We start from the raw sequence: 22,345 nt of genomic DNA, 5'->3' as shown, positions 1-22,345 counted from the left end.
TCATATATATGATTTGTGGTGAATTGATACAGAAGAAATGTCATGTTTAAAGAAGATGTTATGTATTGGGATACCACTGCAAAATAGTCATGAAACAAATCTTAACCCGAGCACAGAGTCTCCTAACCTACCCTTACCAGTTGGTGAAGCATACGGATAATTAAGTTGCCGGACAACATTACTGTCTGTTGGCATAGGTGGAAGTGGAATTTTGAAAATAGTATTTAGATGCTATCCATAGTGTCTGTTTCTCCATTTACAGCAGCTATCATTGCTACTGTCTTTTTTCAAGGTTAAGAGCTAGTATTCAATCTAGAGAATTACGGCAGCCATAGACAGCAAGGGAGCTGGTGCTGTAAATAGTAACTGCAGTACATGGAAGCAAGAGGGGGCAGGCTGTGACAGTGGACTGGCCCAGGAAGGGATTAGGGCTCAGCCCCACCTGTGCTTGCTTAATTGCCTCCCTGGGTGTTGGGAGTTGAAGTTTTGTTCAGGAAAGTGAGACCAGAGCACAGGTTGCCTTTCTTGGTTAGGGGATGAGAGTTGGGGGAAGGAGTTGTGGAAAAGACATAGAGAAAAGCTTAATTAAGTATAGATTGAGCAAGGGGTTCGACTATATGATCCTTACTCTGCTACTGAACTCACGAACTAAGTTCCAGAACTTAAACAAGATTATTCCTCTACAGACTCACTGGAGAAGGGGATGAAAAAGTTTTTAAGGTGCAAAGCTCTTGAGAATTGAGTTGGACTGAAAACCCAGCCTTAGCTTGCCATGTTGCTGCTTGTTTTGTTGGACTCCTCACTTACCCCTGGAAAAGAGGTAAGTGCTTTTGGTTAGAGGGTATAATCATATAGAAGTACTAGAATCTGTTTATCCAAGAGTGGAAGTTCCTGAAGCCAGAAGAGGAGAAAATGAGGTTTGGGCTATTAAGTGCTAAAGTAGTACTATCACAGGGAGACAGTTTTGTTAGGGCAGATGGATGGTGCAGCAGTCTTCTCCCCAAAGCATAGAAAGGAAATTCTCAATCAGCTTTCAGTAAAAGCAAGGAGTTGCCCTTTCATAGCTTTCTCCTCCTTAATGTAAGCTCCCAAATACTATTCTCAGCCTAAGAAGAAACCAGCTGTTTGTTTTTAAGAAGGAATACAAAAATATAAAACTCCTCAGGGGAATAAGAATTTTTAAAAAGAGGTTAATATAGTAAAGGGTAAACTTCCAAGGAGTCAGGACCCAAGCTGATTGAGATGGGACCTGGTGAGAGATACCAAGACCCACTTCTTCACCCACCTCAAATTACTGATTTCAGTAACAACAAAGGCTTTCTTTTGCTGATGAGCCCTTATGACTTAAGACCTTATAAAGGCAACTTTGTAAATTTAAGCACTTAATAACCAGGAAGATTACACCTATATCAAATTTTTGCTTCATTTATATGATTCTGTCCTGCCAACAAGGTAGACCTCTAAATCCATGTTTGTACATATTCTCATTGGTATATATTTCCAAAAATATATTTGTGACCTTACCAAAAGTGGGTGAAATTTGCAAGCTATACTGGTTTATGAGGGAAAAACATAGCTTTAAATAACGCAACTTCAGAATCAGTGTGTGCAGTTGCTAGAGATTCTTTGAGTTTTGTCTGTGCTTCAGATTTGTCAGCTAAATTAGAGATGAAATATGACAGTTTGCATCCAGGAATATTATTTGATATTGCCTTGTGCTTTTGTTCTCAAACAAGTAGATTTTTATTTTTGGAAAGGCATCTAAAAATTACAGGAATAGCCATATATTCGGAAGGAGAGCTATATTTTATTTTCCTGAAAAATTACTACTACAATTTCACAGATCTCTAAATGTCACCATGAGTAACAATATTAGTATTATTGTTCTACAATATTAGCTGCAGGCAAAACATATCGGTGTGGAAATTGTCCTGGCCAAGTGTGACCTATGAATAGTAATCCCCTATGACACCCATATACGTGAGGTATTTTAAAGTATAAATCTAAACATGCCCCCTGCATGCTAATTAAATGAGGAATATGTCCTCTTGACTGATACAATCTGAACAAGATATACTAGGTTTTTGTATAACTATCATGATATAACCTTTACATATCAGAGAACAGATCTGTGGCATCTTCTATGGATGCCATAAAATGCTGCTACTTATGCAACGTATGAAAGCTGGGTAACATGAAGAGGGTTATTGTCAAATTGTACGTGCACAAAAAATCTGCAGATCTGTTTATGCCTGAAGATATGATACTGCAAATAAAGCTTTCTGATTAAATTCTAAAATCTTTCAAAAATTGACTTATACTAGGGTATAGTTCTTTTGCCTTATGCTTTCAAGAAAACTTTTGAGAGTGGATTTTTCTGTGTCTCTTGTCTTCTAGTGCAAACACAAATATGCCTCATGATTTGTTAAGAAGAAAATTACCACCAGTAACAGTCCTTTTTTATGTGAAATTCTTGCCTCCCTGATAGCTATCACAATTTAGTGTTTGTGATTGTCACTGTTATACAGAGTGATACAGTAAGGAATAGAGTTTAGCATCCTGGTCATACAAAAATGAGAGAGGTATCCTTGTGACGAATAAATGAGGGAAGTGTAAGTGTTTTGGCCAAAAGCAGTAACAGGGCAAATGAATTTTTAGTATATGCATTATTAGAAGGCACATTTATATTGTCTAAACAAGAAATTAGCACTTGACGGATCTGTTAATTAGCCTATAAGCCAAAGCAGTTAACTAGAAGCCTTAGTCAGAAATGCCAGTTCAGTGAGAGAGAATTCAGCATGCTTGCAAGGAACATTTCAAAGGCCAGGTTAGACTGATTTCTGTGTAACATTTAAGTGATTGGAAATCTATCTAAACCTGTAATTGTTAAAAAGCTTGGCTCTCATACACCAGTCTAAGAATGGCAGAACCAGGCCTAAGATGGGCTTGGTTCATTGTACACTCAGATCTAACCAATTTAGGTTACTGGTGAATCAAACTTCTGTACCAGATCCCCTATTGATTCAAGTTAGATAGCTATCCTCTAGCATCCCAGATTTCTCAGCTGGTCTGACCAAGCTCCCAGTGGCCCCTGCCCCCAAACTTTCCCAGAGGTGAGCCAGCACAGAGCATATATCCTCAGCCCTTCCTCCTGCCTGCAGCCATCTGTCAGCCATGGGCAAGTGGTGGGGGGAAGAAGGCAAGTGTCTTTTCCCTGCACAAGCCCTGGGACCTGGGCATCCATGTCCCTGGACCGTGCACCCAAAACACATCCCAAAGTACTGTCCAATATGAACCCACACACCTGACACTGAGCCCGAAAGAACCTCTGTGCCAAGGCACAGCCCCACAAAGCCCAACCCTGACTCCTAGACAGGAATCCCCATGCCCCTGTGCTTGGGCTCATCCGCATGGATGACTCCAGCTCCTGTACACCACATCTTAAAGGGCAGAGACAGGAGCCCTCCCACCTGGACCCAAGCATGGATCTGCTTCCCCACCCCACCCCCAGCAGGAGCCTGTGCAGACATATCAGGTGGTTCAGAATGATGGGGCAGAGCACTGGGGCTGGCCTTCCACAGAGGCAGCCCTGTGACATCTACAGCTTGCCCACTAGTGACAGGTACACCAGCCATAGGCATCTGGGGTACTGTAAGGCTTTTTTGGCCTGCAGCTACCAATTCCTGGAGTACTAGAGCAGTGGGGAGTGTCGTGGTGTGCTCTCCCATGCCTAGCAGCCAATCAAAGGTAGCTCAGGTTCTCAGCTGCGCTCAACAGTCTCCAGCAGCGCAAGGAGTCCACAGGGCATGCTGGGAGATGTGCAGAGGTGCCCCCAACTTGTACGCCTCAGCCAGCATAGGCAGCTTGCATGCCCTTCTACCACAGGACAAACATGTATACTGTTTGCTGCTGATCTCACCTAGTCAGAAATGCCAGTTCAGTGGGGAAGAACTATTCCTTGCAAGCATGTTGAATTCTAAGGCCAGGTTACACATTGTACTCAAATCAGCCTAAGTGATTGGAAATCGATCTTAACTCGTAACTGTAAACAAGCTGTGTAGAAACTGTACAGAAAACTGCACAGCTTAGATTCATTCCACTTTGAGCTTTTTGAATGCCTGTTCTTAGTCTAAGGAACTTAACAGAAGCCTGGAAGGCTTCCATGGAAATGCGCTCGGTGTCAGTACTTGCCTGCCTGGTGAGATGTGATGTCTGCTACCACAGAAGGAGAAATTCGTAGTTATAATTTGACCCAGATCTTTCATAGCTACCTGTCAGGAGAGGGGGCAAGGAGGAAAGAGTGTAGTTTATCATTTTCTTCTTAGAAAACCCAAACTAAATGTTACTTCATCTATTGGCAGCACAATTTCAAAACTCCTCCTTCTGTCCTTCCTGCAGCACTCTGTGCATCATGCAATGCACAGAGGCATGCGATACTGGGTTATGACTTACAAATTAAAATATTCAAGTTCAGACATGATTCGCTTCCTCCACAGCTGCAAGTGAGATTTTTCCATTAGCTCTTTCACTTTATGAGTAGTGGCTTTAATATTTTTACCACACTGTAAAGATCCCAACTTACAAGACAGAAAAACGACTGAAATTATGACAAGGGTTCTTTGCAAGGGGAAAAAAAAAATAAAAGCATCTGGGAGAACAGGATGAGAACATTTATCTTATGGAACTTGCGAACAAAGATGATAAGTGATTAGAAATAGTAACTCATTTAGGAGGCTGTTTAAATTCTAGTGATATGCATTTTAACGTAGTGACTTTCTTTTTAAGCAGATACACAAAATAGCAGAGGCTCATCTATCAAACAGTATATAGAAAACATAGGAACTTATTTGATTTTAAGAGTCAAGGATAGTCTGAAGATATTTGTATCTGAAGATCATTACTTCACGGCTGCAATGTTGAAGTCCCATGGATGTCCAAAGGCTTTATGCAGCTACTTTACAACGGGCTAGGAGATTAATTCCCTTTTCTGCAAATAGTTTGAAGGATTATAGCTCATCCACAGTCTTTACCCCTACTAAAGGTTGGCAGCAAGATTTGGTGTCCATTGATATTTATGTAAGAACTAGTTAATTGTCCATCAAGAATGATGGATTTCAGGGAATGTTTACATGCCACCCCTCCTGCTCACTCTTCGGAGCCAACAATGTAAAGACTCTCTCTGCCACCACCTCCTCCAGCCTCCAGTGTGAGGGTCCCTCCCCACACCTGCCTTCACCCCGCATCCCCTCCCCTCCCTGCCACCTCCCCCAAATGTTGTCAGGGCTGGGTAGTGGGGAGGGAAGGGGTGCTGCCATCATGACCCCCGCCTCTCCTTGCCTCCTTCCCCTCCTTCCTTGCTACCCAGCCCTGACAACAGCCGCCACCATGACCCACCTTTGCCTCCCCACACCCCATGCTTGCCCAGGCCCATGCAGCCTGCCTCCCTCCCCGCTGCCTCCCCATCCTGCCCTCCATCCCTCCCTCCACCCACCTGGCCACAACAACAGCCACCACTATGACCCCCTGCCCTGGTCCCCTCCTTCCCTCCCTGCCAGCTGTTCCGGTGAGCACTGGGGATGTGTGTCAAGGGGGCTGCCACCACTGTGACTGCCCCCTTTGCCCTCAGGCAGGGAGGCATGGGGAAGCCCTGCTGCTTGGGCTGCGAGGCATGTTTGACACTGCCACAAACTTACCCAGCAGTGGCTCAAACTTGGGCCTGTGCAGCCTTGGCCCAAACAGGCAATCACCATCCCCACTCTCGGCAGCGCATGTGCAGTTGGCCAAAAGCATTACCGACAGACAGACAAAGTCCTTTATTATATTAGAATTTCTAGATACTGGGTCTATATACACACAAGCCTGAAATGATCTTTTCCACATGGCTTATATAAACATACCCTCCAAATCAATATCCTTGGAAGCAAGTGCTTATCGTGGGGGGCAATTATTGTGACTGGCTGCTTAATGAGTTTTAGTGAGTTGTCAAGGGCCACAAGGGTAGCCCGGCCCCTTGACAGGTGCCCCACCCCCTGGTTTCCACCTTGGGACTAGATGTCCTGCCCCTAACCCATGAACGTTGCCACCGGAGTGCTCCTTACTGTCTCCTTGCTCCTGGAAGTCATCCTTTTGGGAGAGAGGTGGGGGTGGGGTTGTGCCATCTTGGAACCAAAAAAGAAAAAAAAAAATCACATCTAAAAATCAAAATTTTGGTATTTGATTTAGCATTTTCTATCATGGAAAATCAAAACTCCCTGGCTCCCTTAATTCACAGAATGCAGATCTAGGCCCCTCAACCCCCTCAGGCCTGCTTGTGTCCCCTACCCATAGCCCCCTGCCTCTCCAGCCCTGCCAGAGGGGGCCCCTAGCTGACAGGGCTATGGGACCAGAGTCCCAGATCCACAACCCCCTGCTGCAGTGCTTGAGCCCCAGCTGCTGCCTGTGGGAGGTGGTAGCTGCTGCAGTGGAGTGGAGCCTGGCTCCTTCATCCCTCATGGGTGGCACAGCTGGAGTGCAGCCCATGGGGCGGGGGAGTGCAGGCTGCTTGCTGTGGCCTTGGGCTTCCTACCCTGCTGCCTCTTCTCGGGGCCTCTGCAGCCCAGTGGCCAGGATCTGGTGTGGCAGGGCAAAGCAGCACTTGGCAGAGAAGCTCCTTGCCACTGAGGGTTCTGTGCTGCCCTGGCGATGCGTCCTCTGCCTGCCTCACAGCAGCAAGGGGCACAACCCCATGCTGCCACCCTCATCATGCACGTGGCACCCCCTGCCTGACTGCCCTCCTCCAGCTCTCCCTAGCCCCTTGCAGGCTGGAACTCTGCCAGCTTTCAGACAATTTGTGAAAGTGCAAAATCCACGTGTTTCTCCGTTAAAATGAGAAATCAGTGTTTTTCTCAAGTAAAAGGGAAAATCCAAGGTTTTGTTCATTTTTCCTTGGAAATGGAAAACCCAGATCCCTGATTATAAGTTAAGTTCTAACTTTCACCATGTAGTGACCCCTCATTGTTAGGGAAAAATGCAAGAAGCTGTGGGCATCTGTTAAGTCATCTGTCATTTAATAGTGGGCATGAGCTGTGAGGTTTGTACCTCAATTTTTTTTTAAATTTAATGTAACTGTGGATGTTGCCACTATAGTAGGCCACAATATCTCATGTTCTAGTGTGCTTCACTATTCTAGCAATACAGAGGAGCTAGAAAGCAAATAAATCTATGTAGCTAAAAACTTCTGCAGTATATCTCCTTAACATGTCCCATCCTGACCCAGTATAGACCTGACCCAGAGAACATCACAGGTGAAGAGGGATGCAGTTGGAGCACACTTCTCTGGCAGTATGCACCTGGCTGCAATCCCTTTATAGATTTCTTCCATCTGGCATAAACTCTAGGATGTTCTTGCCTATATCTAGGTACAGATTGCTCCTATTCCTCACAGCAATTGGAAACAATGTTTTGCAGTAGGTTGTTGGAAGACATGAAATTTTGGCTCCTGTGAAAGCAATACAAAAACATGCCTTACTTCACTAAGTCCAGAATTGCAGGCTGAGAGGTATCAGAAGATAGTAGAAATACACATGTATTGATGGTATTTTAGTACTGATGTTAGCAGCTGCCTGATTATGCTTGTAAGTCTTACACTTTCCCTTCTGTACCAGGAAAAATTGTGTCAGTAGGATCCCTCAATTGCCAATGATTACTAACCCAGTTTCTCCCCTGCTCTGATAGAATCTATAGCTGAACTCATACACAGAAAAAACAGTGCGAACTCTGGTACTTGTGGTCATAGGAACAGTTTTGGTTACTTAAGGCCTTTAAAAAAAGAAAACATCATAAACAGGAGTGTCATATTTTTTCAGTATCACAGTTCAAACTAGATACGGCATATTTTGGTACTCTGTATTATCATAGTACCAACGTCAACAAGACCTCTGCCTTGTCGAGTGTTCCATATCCTCATCTAAGTTAACCAATTTTCTAATCAAACGTTTGTCAAACAATGATGTTTTTGTCCATTTAAGTAGGCAAAGTGTGTCATAAAAATATAATGTTTAAAGGAATAGCTCCTTTATAAGCAAAGATTTGTGGACATGAATGAGGGAGATGATATTACCTAATTATTTGGTGTCCTACAGAAGCAAAGACTTAATTTTTTGTAAGGAGAAGAATTAATTTGTCTACTTAAAGAAGTTTATGTGGAGGTAAAAAGGATGAAATCCATTAAAAATGTATCAGCTTAAATAAATAGTACCTTATTTATGATAAATAATAATGGCTATGTGAATGAGGCATTAAAAACCTGCCAATATGGTCAATCAAACCTTCTTAACCTCACAATTTGTCTTCCAGAAATGAAAATGACTGGGCTGCTACAGTCCTTTTGCCTGAATATGTTTGTTTGTTTTCCCAGACTGATAGGAAAGGATTATAAAACAAGTTCTTCACAGAAACAGTTGAATGTCTTGCAGGTGGTGGAGTACATAGATCTAATAAAATAAAATGTATTTGTTATCAACACAAGACCTTTTTTTGTATTAATTCCAAAATAAGAGGAGTCTAACTGTTGCATAGAGAATATTATTTTGGGTTAAAAAATCAACTTACATAGAAACTCACTGAGAGAGAATAGCATGCATTTTTGTTCCACTGCCTTTGTCCAGCCTTATCTAGAGTGTTATGACATCACTCTGATGTGATAATGAAAGCCTTCCTTAAAAAATGACTATTAGTCACATTTATGAACTGGCAAACAATTATTCTATTTTACCTCACCTCTTCCCTGGGGAGGAAAAACACCTGCCAGTCTTTTGTATTATATCCTTTGCAGTAATGCCATTGCAACTTTCGTTAAGAAAGGAGGAGTTCTGATGGAACCATTAATAAAGCTGTAAGCTTGGTTTTAGATAAAAAGTGTTATTCCCTCAGCCTTTGGTAGAAGTAGCAGAACTTTTGGATCTGAATTTGCCTCAAATTCAGCATCCCTCAGCATCTGTGCTAGCCCAGTAGCCAGGCAGATATTAATTGCCTTACTGTGCTTTCTACTTCAAGTGTCTGTAGAAAGAGACTGTGGTCTGCAGGGCAACGCTGACTTTTATAACATGTATAGCTTTATGAGAAAGTAAAGTGCACCAAATAGATCTATCAGTGTAGCAAAACCTCCAGTTTTTCTTTCTTTTTTTAAATTGCATTCACTCCCCTTCCCCAACCATTTCTGACTTTTTCTCTCCCTCTCTATTCCCTCTAGATAAGTATAAGTAAGCTAAGATGTAGGATAAGCTTTAAACATTTCTATTTTGGTAGCAAGTTTTTGGTTTTGGATATCCACTGTTTTATACTGTATTATTATTAGGTTTGCACTGATTTTTACTGTTGTGTATTGTATTATTATCATTTTGTTATTGATTTGTATTGTTTCATGTGGATATTGTATGGTTTAGGCCTGTGTTTGTAAGTGAACCAAAGTCATGTCAAGTTTCCATTTTATATGTCAAGTCTCCATCTTGTGTCCTCTGCCTGGGCATCCCCTGTGTCACAACTGTACGAGTCACGTATCCCTCCCATGTAAATTGGTTCCTGGATGAATGAGCATTATTGGGAATGACTGAAATACAATGGTAGCAGGCCTCTACTGAATGGCCTGTAATGACTGGGCCATCACCTTGCATTGATTCATCCAGGAACCACAGATCTCACTCAGGAACAGAGACAAGAACCCAGCATTTGAAAGACAAAAGACCCTGCAGAACCAGCAACTCTCATCATTACAGACACCCAAAACTGCACACCCCTGCATGGAGCACACATGCTCAGTATGCCAGTATGCCATGACCCTTGCCTGGGCATGCCTCCTGTCACTAGGGTCACACAAGGTCTGCTCCTATAAAAAGGGGCAGTGAAGACAGACCCAGTGGGAGGCCCTCTCCATCGGGACCAGCACCATGCCACACCACCTATCCACCCAGAGGCCCTGCCGGCGACCCCCCTCTGGACAACACCTGCTGGACAAGGACCCCTTTCCAGCCTACGTAAGTAGCTATTACCTGCACACCTCCTCCTACAATTTGGATTCTTTCTCTCTCTCTCCTCCTGGACTTCAGTGGACTTCAACCCCTGCACCAAGTCCCTCTAACCCCTGCTGCCATTGTGTGTGTGGGTGCAAGGGAACCAATAAGACATTGTGTCACCATCTCCCCTGTTCAATAAAACCACTGTCATTTGCAGACCAGAGCTGGGTCATGTTTTACTGAATCCCAGTCCCTTCCCTATCTTAAATTCCAGCTTCATTCTCTCTCTCTCTCTCTCAGCTCCAGCCCCCGCTGCCACTAGTTTCCTGAGCTCCTCCCTATTCCATCTCCCCTTTTCTGCCACCTCTCAGCCTCTCCTTGCTTTCATGCTGTCCCTGCTGCCTTTCAGCCTCCCATGCCACCTACGGCCTTTTCCCTGTGACTTTCTTATGCTTTTTTCTTTTTTCCCCCACTGCCCTGCCACCTTTCAGTCCCTCCTTTTCCTGTGATTTTTCTGCTGTTTTCAGGCTTCCCCGGCACCTTCTGTAGTCATCCCCGCCCTACCCCCTGCAGCTTCCCGGCTCCTTTTGGTTGTCCTGCAGGTTTCTCTAGCAGCTGGAGCCTTTCTCCAATTCCCAGCACCTACTGCTGCTCTCTGCAACTTCTCTAGCTGCCCCAGAGCCATCCTTTGGCTCCCCACACCCAGAGCCCCTCTTTAACACTCACACTTCCCCTTAGTCCAATTTTCCCCTCTCTCTACCTACCTTTTCAGCTCCCCTGTAACTCTGGCTCCAATCCCAGACTCTCTGCAGGCATGGCTTCCCTGTTCTGCAGCCTTTGGATGTTGTCTTTTAATCAATTAAGATCAATTAACCTAAAGTTACCCCCAAGCCTCAGTTCTTCAGCCCAGGCCCCTGTAGTCTGTCAGTACTAATCCCAGTCCTGGTAACTTTAACCTCCTACACTTCTACTTTCTTACCTTAACCTTTCCCCAGGTATCCCAAGTACACCAAGCACATACATACATAAACAACACAACACCCAACTTAGAAGCTCACCTGTGTGTATGTGTAGGTGGGTGGTATGTGTGTAAATTAGTGAATACACATGTGTATATATATATATACAGATATCGTGTGTGTGTGTGGTACGTGTATTGGATGTGCAGGTGTTGGTAACTAGTAACTGATTCTGTCTAACAACCTCCCCCTTTTATTTGTGTTTTCCTGAGACTGGAATAATCCTACTCTGGGGGAGCCATTGGCTGTTCCAACTCTCCTGTTCCCCTGCCCACTTCTTACTTTGGGACTCTGGTGCATGAGGAATTGGCAGGGAGCAACTGGCAACTGCTCCTTGCCTCCCTTCCTAATTTACAGGAGGGGTGGGAGCAACTTCCCCCTCTCCCAGACCAGGGTGATCTGATTCTGTGGAAGGCACAGGAGCCTTTTCCCACAGCTCCACTCCTCCTGATCTTTAGGATGAGTTAAGCCATAGCAAAGTGGACAAATGTTCATTCTTCCAAGACCATTACTCTTTGGAGCTACTTTTAAGGGGATGGTGTTGGGTTGTTTTTCTCCTAAAATTGCCATTTTTGGTCTGGGAGAAACAACACAAATATGAGTGGTTTTTATTGGGAGAAACGCAATTCTCTTGGTAGAAACAGAATGTTTGTACTTCACCTTTGGGGGAAAAAACTAGGGTCAGACCTGGGCCTGACCTGAAGAAGGGCACTTTGTTTTTGAAAGCTTTTGGGCCCCTCTACACATGCAGGTTAAGGGGTAATGGGATCTCATGTGCAATCCATTTAATCATGCGTCCTACCATGCTACACATGCATGGCAGGATGTGTAATTGTGAGATCCAGTGAGTGATCCCATCGTGCCTTACTGCTGGTGCAGGGGGACCCTGAAACTAAGCCTCCCCTGCACTGCCAAGAAGCAAGCTCCTTCAGCTGGGAGACCCCTCCGTCAACTGGTTTGCTCCAGTAAAGGTAATCCAGGTTCGCACCCCTCATTTTTATGTTGGCAAAAAACTATTTTTTTTTTTTTTAACTAAGTCCAAATTCCAATATCTTTATTGTCAAAATCTAAAGTTTCAGACACCTTCAGAGTTAACCATAGAAGAGGAAATGCCATTCAGAAGTAGAAGCAAGGCTATTTTTGGTAATATGTTTTATCAGACCCCATAGCTGTTTTATCAGGTATATATTGGGGAACGATGTTAACTGAGGCCCCATCTGCACATTACACTTAATGTATAATTAACTAGTTAATCACATTTAAGTGGTGCATGCCTGCAGGTGGGACACTGTCAGCTGCAGTCTCCCAGATGCAGGAATCCACAGAGAACCTTGTCTCCCCTCCTGACTGGGAGACCTATCAGCTGATGGGGCTCCCAGGCTTGGGAGGTATCCCCAGCTGGGAGCTCAGATTAGCTGCTAGGGCTCCCAGTCACAAATGCCCCTTAGGCCTGTGCAAAGAGGTTAGTATTCACTTCGGATTTGGCTAATTCAGGGGACAGTGATTTGATTCCATGATTTGAATTACTGTCCCAAATCAATTTGGCCTAATCTGATTTGGAGATTCAGCTGCCACAGAATTAGCTAAATCTTCAAATTAAACAGGTTCCATCCCCTGCCCACTCTCCCAGCCCCATCAATGGCTGCACAGCCCAGTCCCAGCCTCCCAGCTCTTTAAAAAAAAAAAAAAACAACAACCTGGCATTCACCAGATGCTGCCAGGGGAGGGGGTGATCCCTGCTGCCCCCCACTGCCCCATGCTGAGTGGGGGGCTCTGCCATGAGCCCCCAGAGGCTCCAACGGCTGCTGTAGCAGCTAGTGAGTGGAAAGCTTTTTCTTTTTTTTTGAGAACTGGGAGCTGGGACTGGGAGAGCAAATGGTGGGGAAAGCTCATGGCAGAGCCCCCTATGCAGTGTGGGGCAGTGCCCCCCCCCAGTCTAGGAAGAGTCAGTGAGTGGGGGCTTTTTTTTTTAAAAACAACCAGGAGCTGGGGCTGGGTGGAGCAGCCAAGGTGGTGGGAGTCAGGGGAGGGGGAGTGCTCAGGGTCCTGAGGGAGCTGGTGGAGGTGCTCCCAAGGTTCCTCCCTCCTCCAGCTTCCCCTTCTGACCCCCTACTTACTGGCATGGAGTTTGAGTCCAGCTCCCCAAATCTCTGATGCTTTCCAAATTGATTTGGACCTTTTTATTGGTCTCCTGATTCATTTCAGATTTGGAGATTTGGCCGCCAAATAGGGCTGAATCTCCTTTGAATCAAATCAGCACCCAGAACTTCACACAGCCCTAATGCCCCTGGCCACCTATTCAATTAATAGCATGATAGGAAGCCACTACAAAGCGATTACACATTTTGTATAATCATAATCACTTTGTAGCTTATTCAACTTTTTATCATACCAGCAATTGACTGAAGGTGTGTCTGGGTGACCACTTAAGACCTGATTAACCTTAAGTGTAATGTGTAGATGGAGGCCTCAGTTAACATCTTTCTCTTGTGTATAGTTGATCTGATAAAATGTATTGCCAAAAAAAAAAAAAGGCTGGATTCTATTGATTGGCATGACCTTTTCTGTGGTTAACTCTGAATAAATCTGAAACTCTAGATTTTTGTTGGAGGTGGGAGGAAGGGATTGGTGGAACATATTGTTACCTCTTCAGTAAGGCCCTACTTACAGGTAAATCAAGAATTTATGCTCTGCCATGATTTGTGAAGCTTGAGTCCTTGCATATTTTCACCACAGTATGTCCAACTAGGCAGGACATAAACTTTTGTGACTAAAATGACATAATTTTAGGGTTAAATATGATAACTAAAATGCTAATTGTTTGTTGGTCATGTGTTAGCACAATTGAAGTTTCAAATACAGACAAGCCATGTTCATGACAGGTTCTTAATTATAAGAGATCATTGCTTAAAATAATCATATGATTTTTATGATGTATTTTATAAGTATATTATTTAGGCTAGGCAAAGTCAGTTTGCATAATTGCAAACCCAAAGTTCAAAAAGTTAACAGCAATGGATTGCAAATGTGATACCCTCAGAATACTTTTTGGTAGCAAGACAGAAGAAAGAAAAAGAGTGAAAACAAAGTAGGGAGTAGACAAAGCAAAGGGACAAAAATGATAAAGGCAGTATAGACAGGAAGAAGTTTTAACATAGGCACAAAGGCCAGCCTTAATTTTAATGCAGATAGGAGTTCAAGCCTTAATGTATATAGCACAGATACTTGGAAACTCCATATGAGTGGAGTTTCATTTAAAATGACTCTGTGTTGTGGGAGGACTCAATAAGGCATTGGAAATGGGATTTAAACTTTTTTTAAAATTAGTTTTTGTGAATGCAAAAAATAAAGGATGCAAACCTGGATCACTTGTACCATTTCTCAGGGGTAGTTAGTGCACTATGTTGTTCATTTGATTTCTGCCCTGAATAACATCCTTCACCTTCTTGTTCTTGATGGATCCATTGTGGTCCCTAATTTCCCATGGAAAAGAAAAATAATACTTCTCAAAGCCTTTGTTCTCAATTTTAAAATACTGAACAATAATTAGTACTATACTTTCAATGCATTGCTAGCTTTAACATTATGTAATATCTCATTTTATGCTGGGTCACGTAGGACCCGTACTAGCCCTTGGGCAACATGGAAAGAAATTATTTTTCAAGGAGAATAATTATGGGCACTGTTTGAGGTAGGAACTTAGGACCCCTCCAGTCAATTACCTGTTAAGCTACAGACCACTTGTGTAAGACTTTGGTAAGTCTCTTTCCCCTTTGAGCCTTCAGTTCCTCATCTGTTAAATGAGGATGATGGCATTTCTGTACTTCACAAGTGTGACCAGGGAGAGATGCAGTAAAAGCAGGTGCTCAGTACTCTGGTGAAAGAGTATCAAATACAAGTATCTAACGCTTACAAAAGCACCCTCGAAGAGGAATAAGCAGCTTGCTTTTGTGCATGTGTGCTGCCTGTCCCTGTTCCATGATGGATGGATGTCTCTTGGAATACAGGCTATGTCTACAAGACTTCACCTGTATGTAGGTTTTGTTCCTCTCCACCCCTTTATAGGGCTGTACAGGAGAGACAAGGCAGTCTCTGAGCAATTGCTAGGAAAAATGTCCTTTTGCCAACTAATTCAGTTGACCCCTCTCCCCTTCTCCCATTTTGCCCCAGCTCCTCTGGGATAGAATATCTGCCAAAAATCAACATAGCAAAAAATCCTGGGGAGGGAATCAGCAGGAGAATGAATTAAGTTTTCTCGTATGTGTATTTAGGCCAACGAATTGCATTAAACTTCCTCTTTTACCTCTAGTCCCAGCACTCCCTTTCCCCAGGATAGTGTCGGGGTTGAATGAATTTTCCTGTGTTGGCCTCATTGTTTCAGAGACCTGTTTCTCACCTTTAAAAAGACTTTCCACTTCCTGTTCTGCTCAGACACGCCTTCTGAAATAATAAGTGGAAGTCTCAACTCTTCAGCCCTAGTCTCATTGCAAAAAAAAGGTCTTGCAGGACATAGTGGAAATGTACATTAATTTTCTCTGCTTAAAGTTCAAACAGTGGGATTCATTTAGACATGACAGCAGTTTGCAAGTGTTAACCGAACTGGTCACTGATCAAAATAACTGAGCAGTGCTGATGACAAATTAGTTTTCTTCTAGCAGATAATATGTTTACATGTAGAAGAATAGCGATAACTTGACCTCAGACAAAATATTGACATTTTGAAACAGACATCCTGGAAAAAAGGAAATGTAAAAGGAAATTACTTTTTTAACGTATAGAGTTACAGAATTGCCATTGTTTTAATCCATAAAATTCCATCAAATAACACTTTTAAACACATTTTCAAGTAAAGACTAAAGAAATGGATCAATCCATACAATTAGATGTGTGTGTGGGAAACAGTAGAAGATGCTATTTGTACAAAATCATTTTTTTTAATTATATAACCCGGGCCTACCCTACCGTCTTTATTATGGAACTTAGTTTTTCCTCCCATAGAGTAACTATTTTGTTCTTTCACTGAAAATTCAAGGCACACGTGAAAATATGTTTAATGATATGCAAAAACATTTTTTTTTTTATTGCTTTAAGCACTAAAGATCCAGGAATATATTATTATATACTCCCTTTTTTTTATCTGAATGGGAACAACCAAGTATCAGAATATCGTTCATTCTTTACTTGACTGCTAAAGAATCAGGCCAGAGTGATGCCTTAGCCTCCCAGCATGTCTGTTCCAACATGCTGTAATTAAAGCACATAGGAGCAGACTTAATTAATCGAGTCTGTTGGAGCATGCTAATTAGCATGCTTCAGCCAGCCTCCACGTCTTGTGCATCAGCATCTCTGCACTTCAAAATGGTGGCAGGGGCACTTTTTTAACTAAAGCTCATTGAAAAAGCTTTAGTTAAAGCACCCCCACTGCCATTTTGAAGCACAGGGACACTGACAGAATATGTAGCCCAATTCAGACACAGAAGAAACAAGGAGAACTCTGGTACCTGCTGTTATAGGAGCAGTTTTGACCTTTTGAAAAAGAAAACAGATCACAAACGGGAGTATAAAACAGGACATTGCCAGCAATTTAATTAGAATGGCTCTCAAAGCTACTCTAATTGAAGTGCCAACCTCTCACTTCTGAGCATATATTAAAATGCCCTTAGAGACTAACTAGTTCAGAGCTAACTGGTTAGCTTTTGTAAGTGACAGTCTACTTCTTCAGATGCTATGACTGGACTGGCTACTAAATAGAAGAGAATTTTAAACATAAGGGGAGGGGGCACTAACGATGAGTGAAAGTGTGTTGTGTAGGTCAATAATGATAAACAAGGCAGTTAACCCACTGAGGTACACAGCTAGCTTACGTAATGGCATAAGAATCCATAGTCCCAGTCAGCCATGCTTACACAATCAGTCTGTGGTTGACTTCTTGATCCGCAGTTTTGCATTCAGGTTGGTTTCTAAAGTTTTGTTCCTTAAAAACAGCTACTCTGAGGTTAAAGTGCTCTGTCATGGGCTGTTGTGTATTTCTGAAATTAATGTCAAATCAGTCTCCATTCGTTTTCTTTCATGTAGGGATTGTCCTACCTAATATAGACAGTGAAGGGACACTGTAAGCAGGTGATGCCATATATGGCGCTGGTAGAGGAGCAAGTGTAATTAACCTCAGAGGTTATCCACGTTGTAGACTGCCACCAAGTACCCTCTGACTCTTGCCAGGCTCTGATTTGAGTTGTTATGGTTTTGGGAATGTATTGTAGAAGTAGGTCATGTTGATTGCTAAAATGATACAAATAGTTCTATCTCAGTCACCTTAAGAACTCTGCTCATGTTTCATTTTGAATTGATAACAGCCTACAGAGAAAAGGAAAAAACCCACCTCAAAGAAGATGTACTTTGGAATGGTTACTCTTGCTTGGTATACTTCCATGGATTTATTTTGTACTAAAGTGGGGTGGCACAGGCAGATGGAAAGTAATGCAGTAGGACAAAAAAGTATTTTGTACGCAGCTTTTAAAATGTAAGAAGGCTTTATTCTAAACAGGATAATTGGATGATAACTAGCAATCATATAATCTTTAGATATTTTTTTTAAGAAATAATATCAAGTTTTTAAAGCAAAATGTTTACTGTGGTAGTGCTTTACCTGTCATCTAGGAAAGCATTTGCCAGATCAAGACAAGCAAGATTAAGCTCTATATAATGAGATTTTGCTAAAACTCTGAGGACAAGTGGTTCTCCATATGCGGCATGCCCTTGGTTTTTTGGACAGCATTTCAGTTTCAGAGAGGTGAATTGACAAAAAAAAAAAAGGATTAATATCTTTCCTTCATTTCCTGCGTGTACTTCCTGATACAGACAAAATGGGTACTCTGATAGAATAAACATTCCTTCCATTTCTTCTTCCCACTCCTGGAATTTGTGTTTATATCATTTGGAAAGAAGAATAATAGCCTAACGGTGCTTTTTGCCCCAAGTTTTTTTCCAAACCAGCCCCCTTCTCCCCATTTATATATTTAACCTGCTACAAATGTTAAATCCATAGGAAATAATAAAACACTACCCAGAGAAACAAAGAATATGGATTCAGAAAGTCTCCATAGGAGAAAGCATAATATATTGTTTGACAAGTGTTTATTGTTCATTTTAAACTATAGGCCACTGCAGCATAATGTACAGTGATTACCCTTTAAACACACTTGTCTTTGATAACTAAATGCTTTATCATTATTCCTCCTAAGCCTGCGGCAAACACCTAGTCTCATTACTGAAGACAAAACATTAAAAACAATCCTCTTTTTAAACAGTAATGTCCGTAAATTTAATATCTCATTTTTCTTTTGAAGTTAATGGGAGAGAAGCTATTGATAAATTTTAACTTGCACATAAATGATTAAAGTCACTTTGTTCACATAAAAATAAAGAGCATTCAAACTGTTATGGTTTTTAAGGACAATCTATAATTCAGCTGCTCTGTGTGAAAGCCAAAATGGCATTCATGAGGAAGAGGATATACTGCTGTCTTCTATGCAACTGCCCAGTATTACTAGCTCTAGTTTATGTACATATACTCATTGTTTTTTTTTAATGAGTGGGAAGGATTTGAAAAGTGAGAGTTAATGTTTAAAGATGCCATAGTTTCCTACAAAAAATGTTGCTGGTTTCCTAGGAAGCAACACTGTCATCTCCCAAGTCTGCTTAACTCTATGCTTGGCTACTCCCCACAAAACTAAAGAACCTCAGTGGTATGGTGCTAATGCAGAGATGTGTTTCCAGGGGCAGGGAGGGAGAGGATGCATACTGAATTGTCTGTCTGTCCACCCTCCCCGGTCAATGTACATTGCTGAGATGTTGCTGTAGTTGTTTGTGCTCTTAGGCCACGTCCAGATGGGGACAGTAGTGCAATATGTTGCATATGCATACCACACATTCAGCTGTTCTCCACGCTGCAAGGGAACAGCATGGGGGTCAGGGGTGTTGACTCCTGGATATCCAGGGGTCAACCCCCCCCCCCCCCAAAACAGGGTGGTGTATGTGGAGAAAGTGCCACCCAAAACGATGTGGCTGGTTGGAGCTGCACTCCAGCTGCCAACCAGGCTCCAATTGGCACAATGGCCATAGCAGGTAAAGCTTCTGGGAACCTCCCCAAGGTAGTTGTCCCCAGAACAGGTAAAGCTTCTGGGGACCTCCCATATATCTCACTGCTAATTGTCCCTGGGGAAATGAATGTCCATGCTCATATGGATGCAGCCTTAGTGTCCGTATGTCTTCTATGTTGAAATAATGATTCATTTTGTCATATGTTTTGCCACAACCATGCTTTGATTTGTACTGCTGTTCAAAGATAGGATTAATATATATGGATCAAAAGTGCATGGGGAATGGTAACAGCCAACTATCGCTTGGGATGGGAAAATATCTGTGGTTCCCTAGTGACTGAGGAAGTTTATTCACACCCAGATTTCTAGAGGCCCTGCACCACCAGAACTGAATAGTAGAGGGCAGGGGGAAACTGAATTCAGAATCGTGTGAACATAAGATAAAGGCTGATAAAATGGATGAAGTAATGAACTATGAAGGTACATTTTTCTCATGTGCTATTAGACTTTTCAATTGGATGTTCATTCTATATACCCAGCATGGTCACACATTACACAAATGATTAAACAGTTTCTTGAATCTCTTTTGGTTATTATAGCCTCCCCTAAGTATAGGAAAGAAATCATACGGGAGTTCTCTCTCTCTCTCTCTCTTTTTTTATTTTGGAAGTGCTGTATTTTATTGTGGTTGTAACTAGGCATGTTCATTGAAAACATTTTATCACATTTTGAAGATAACCGTATTAGTCAAGGGTGAGATTTATGGACTTTCTCTAAAGGATCAATTCAGTCCTGATCACTTCTAGAGGAAAGATAACAATGAGATGAGAAGGTACAAAAATCCCTTGACTTGAATGTAGTTTACCTCTTATAGGATATGTCTATCACAAATAAACCAAAGGTATTTCCAAACTAGTTTGGGTACCAATATCAGTGTGGCTTTCGGAAACATGAGGTTTAACACAGGGTGGAAAACATGGCCCAAATCCTGGGTAAATTCTCAGGCTAAGAACATTATGTGGTAGGTAGACTGGTGTATTGGTACAAAAACTAGCTGTTTTTAAGGATAGCTTTTGGTTATGCTACAGAAGTTGTAATCACATCTTCACATCATAGTGTAGATGCCACTATAGAGCTATAATCCACTAAGACCCAACACCCTCGATTAACTCAGTGGTGCCATGTATGTTGTAGGTCCAGATGCAGAACTAGTGACACTGTTGTAGCCCCACCAGTTCTTCACTGCTGTATCTGAAAAAACCCAGCTCTATAGGCCAGGTACAGACATTACACACTTACTGCTATAAGTGATTGGAAACCTGTCTATACCTGGAACAGAAAAGAAGTTCAGCACACAGACTGGTTTAAAAATGACAGAACCTAGTCTAAGATGTACCTCTCCTCCACTGAAGGGCTAATGTGTGTTCTGTTCACTACCAATCTAAACTACACTGCTTACAGAAAATGTATAACATGGATTGATTCCTCCTTGGGCTTTCTGAATGTCTGCACCTAGCCTTAGTCACTGAGAGATGTGAGCTCTGCTAATTGTATATATGTGTTTTGTGGTCATGGGCAAGGAATACAAAGAACAAGAGATTGTTTTTCCATGGAGGAAGAGTCTTCTGAGTGATCTCTAGATAGCCTCCTTGTATCTTGCTAATAGTTTAAATTTTTTTTAAAAAGATCAGTTGGCATGTTTTAAAGTATGTTAACCTTCTGTTTCTAAAAACAGTTTACCAAGGAAAAGTATGGCTCTGACTGAAAGGTGGCCTGAAGGAAAGGATCACATCTATTTTGTGCCATATAGCACAGCCAGTAAGGAACAATGCAATATGGATATTATTCCTCATTCCTGTCTCCCACAAGGCTGCTGGATATCATACTTGTGAAGCTTACCAACACTGTGCAATGAGATATGAGCTGGCATTTTGCAGCATAATTTGGATATTCAGTTATAGTTTGGATATCTTGATGTGCATGTCACTAATTCACACACATATATAATGTGGCAGGTGCTCGGTAGGTATTTTCATGCCATCCAGACTACTCATGCGAGTTACAACACTGGCTTTTCATTGTCCTTCTGTTTTGTTTTTTTGAGTTCAATCTGGAGACAGCAAGTAAATTTTCCTGGACCTTCTGAGTGAAATTTCAAAGAATAATCCTCAAAAAGCTTGCTTGGATCATGAGAGAACCCCTCAAATATGGAAATCCCTCTTGGATTATTATGGTTATCTGAGCTCCAAAATAGAACCACAAAAACTGCAAAAGGGCTTGCTTTTATTGTATAAATGTTTTTCTGGGCTCACTCAAGTTGATCAGAGATGTAGGCTGGTTTTCATTTTGGACAAACAAGTTCACCATCAATAATAAATTAGTTGACTTTCAAGTTTCCTTCACATTATACTTCTTTTAAAATCTAAAACTCCCTTTGCCACTTCCTTTCATTTATATGGAATAAATGTTGTAACAATTAGGCAAACTATGTCTAGTATTCTAAGGAATTTGTGTTCCTCTCATGTTGCTAGGAGGCAGTTCATTTTTACAGAACAAAAGCCAGAAGATCTTGCAGATGGATGCTTCCCACTGGAATATAATTTCTTCTAGTATCAGTCATTAATAAACAATTTGACCACTGGGACCAGTAAATATGAATACTGCAGGATTGTATTTCCAAGAACTAAAAAGAGTCCATGATGCTTCATGTGTTGTTTGTTGCTATCTCATGCAGGGTAAACTGGGTTCATGACTGTTTAGCATATCTTAAAATAGACTTTTTATGCTACTTCATTTTATTTGTTTAAAGCAGGGAAATCAAAGAGACAGCCTGTCAGAAATGATGTGCCTCTTCTTTGCCAGACTGTATTTTCTGCCTACTTTTGCTAGTCCCATGCGGGGCCAACCCAGGACCACCCCTACATGCCAGATTCAGCACCCATTGTGACCAGTCTGGGGCAGGCACTGAATACAGTGCAGTCTCAGGTTGGTCTCAGGGGGAAGCACTAGAACTGACATGCATGTCTTGGGGGGTGGGGGGTGCACATCATTTTCAACAGGCTGTCTCCTTGATCTGGTACTCCCCCAATGCCAGATCTCGTACTTCCTCCAGCCGGTCTGGAATTCGCACTCCATGCAACATCTGCCACACACCAGCTAGAGCAGGAGCCCCAAACTGCATGGAGTGAAGAGTGCTCATGGGCTTGATTTGGCCCACAGGGCTGGCCCCCAACTGTTT

The 22,345-nt window shown here is 42.3% G+C and overlaps 1 long non-coding RNA gene across 1 annotated transcript; it reads left to right on the top strand.

The window, feature by feature from the left end:
* The first annotated feature begins 413 nt into the window (after positions 1-413).
* Positions 414-21,811, top strand: LOC109305871. Its single transcript, XR_002099747.1, has 3 exons — positions 414-820; positions 19,469-19,587; positions 21,639-21,811. It is a non-coding gene; the product is annotated as an uncharacterized LOC109305871 (long non-coding RNA).
* Positions 21,812-22,345: the final 534 nt, after the last annotated feature.

This window comes from Crocodylus porosus, unplaced genomic scaffold, assembly GCF_001723895.1.
Source record: "Crocodylus porosus isolate Cpor-Errol unplaced genomic scaffold, CroPor_comp1, whole genome shotgun sequence".
In the NCBI taxonomy this organism is placed as follows: Eukaryota; Metazoa; Chordata; order Crocodylia; family Crocodylidae; genus Crocodylus; species Crocodylus porosus.
The sequence above is the reverse complement of the archived record's forward strand: the minus strand, read 5'-3'. Positions and strand labels throughout refer to the sequence as shown.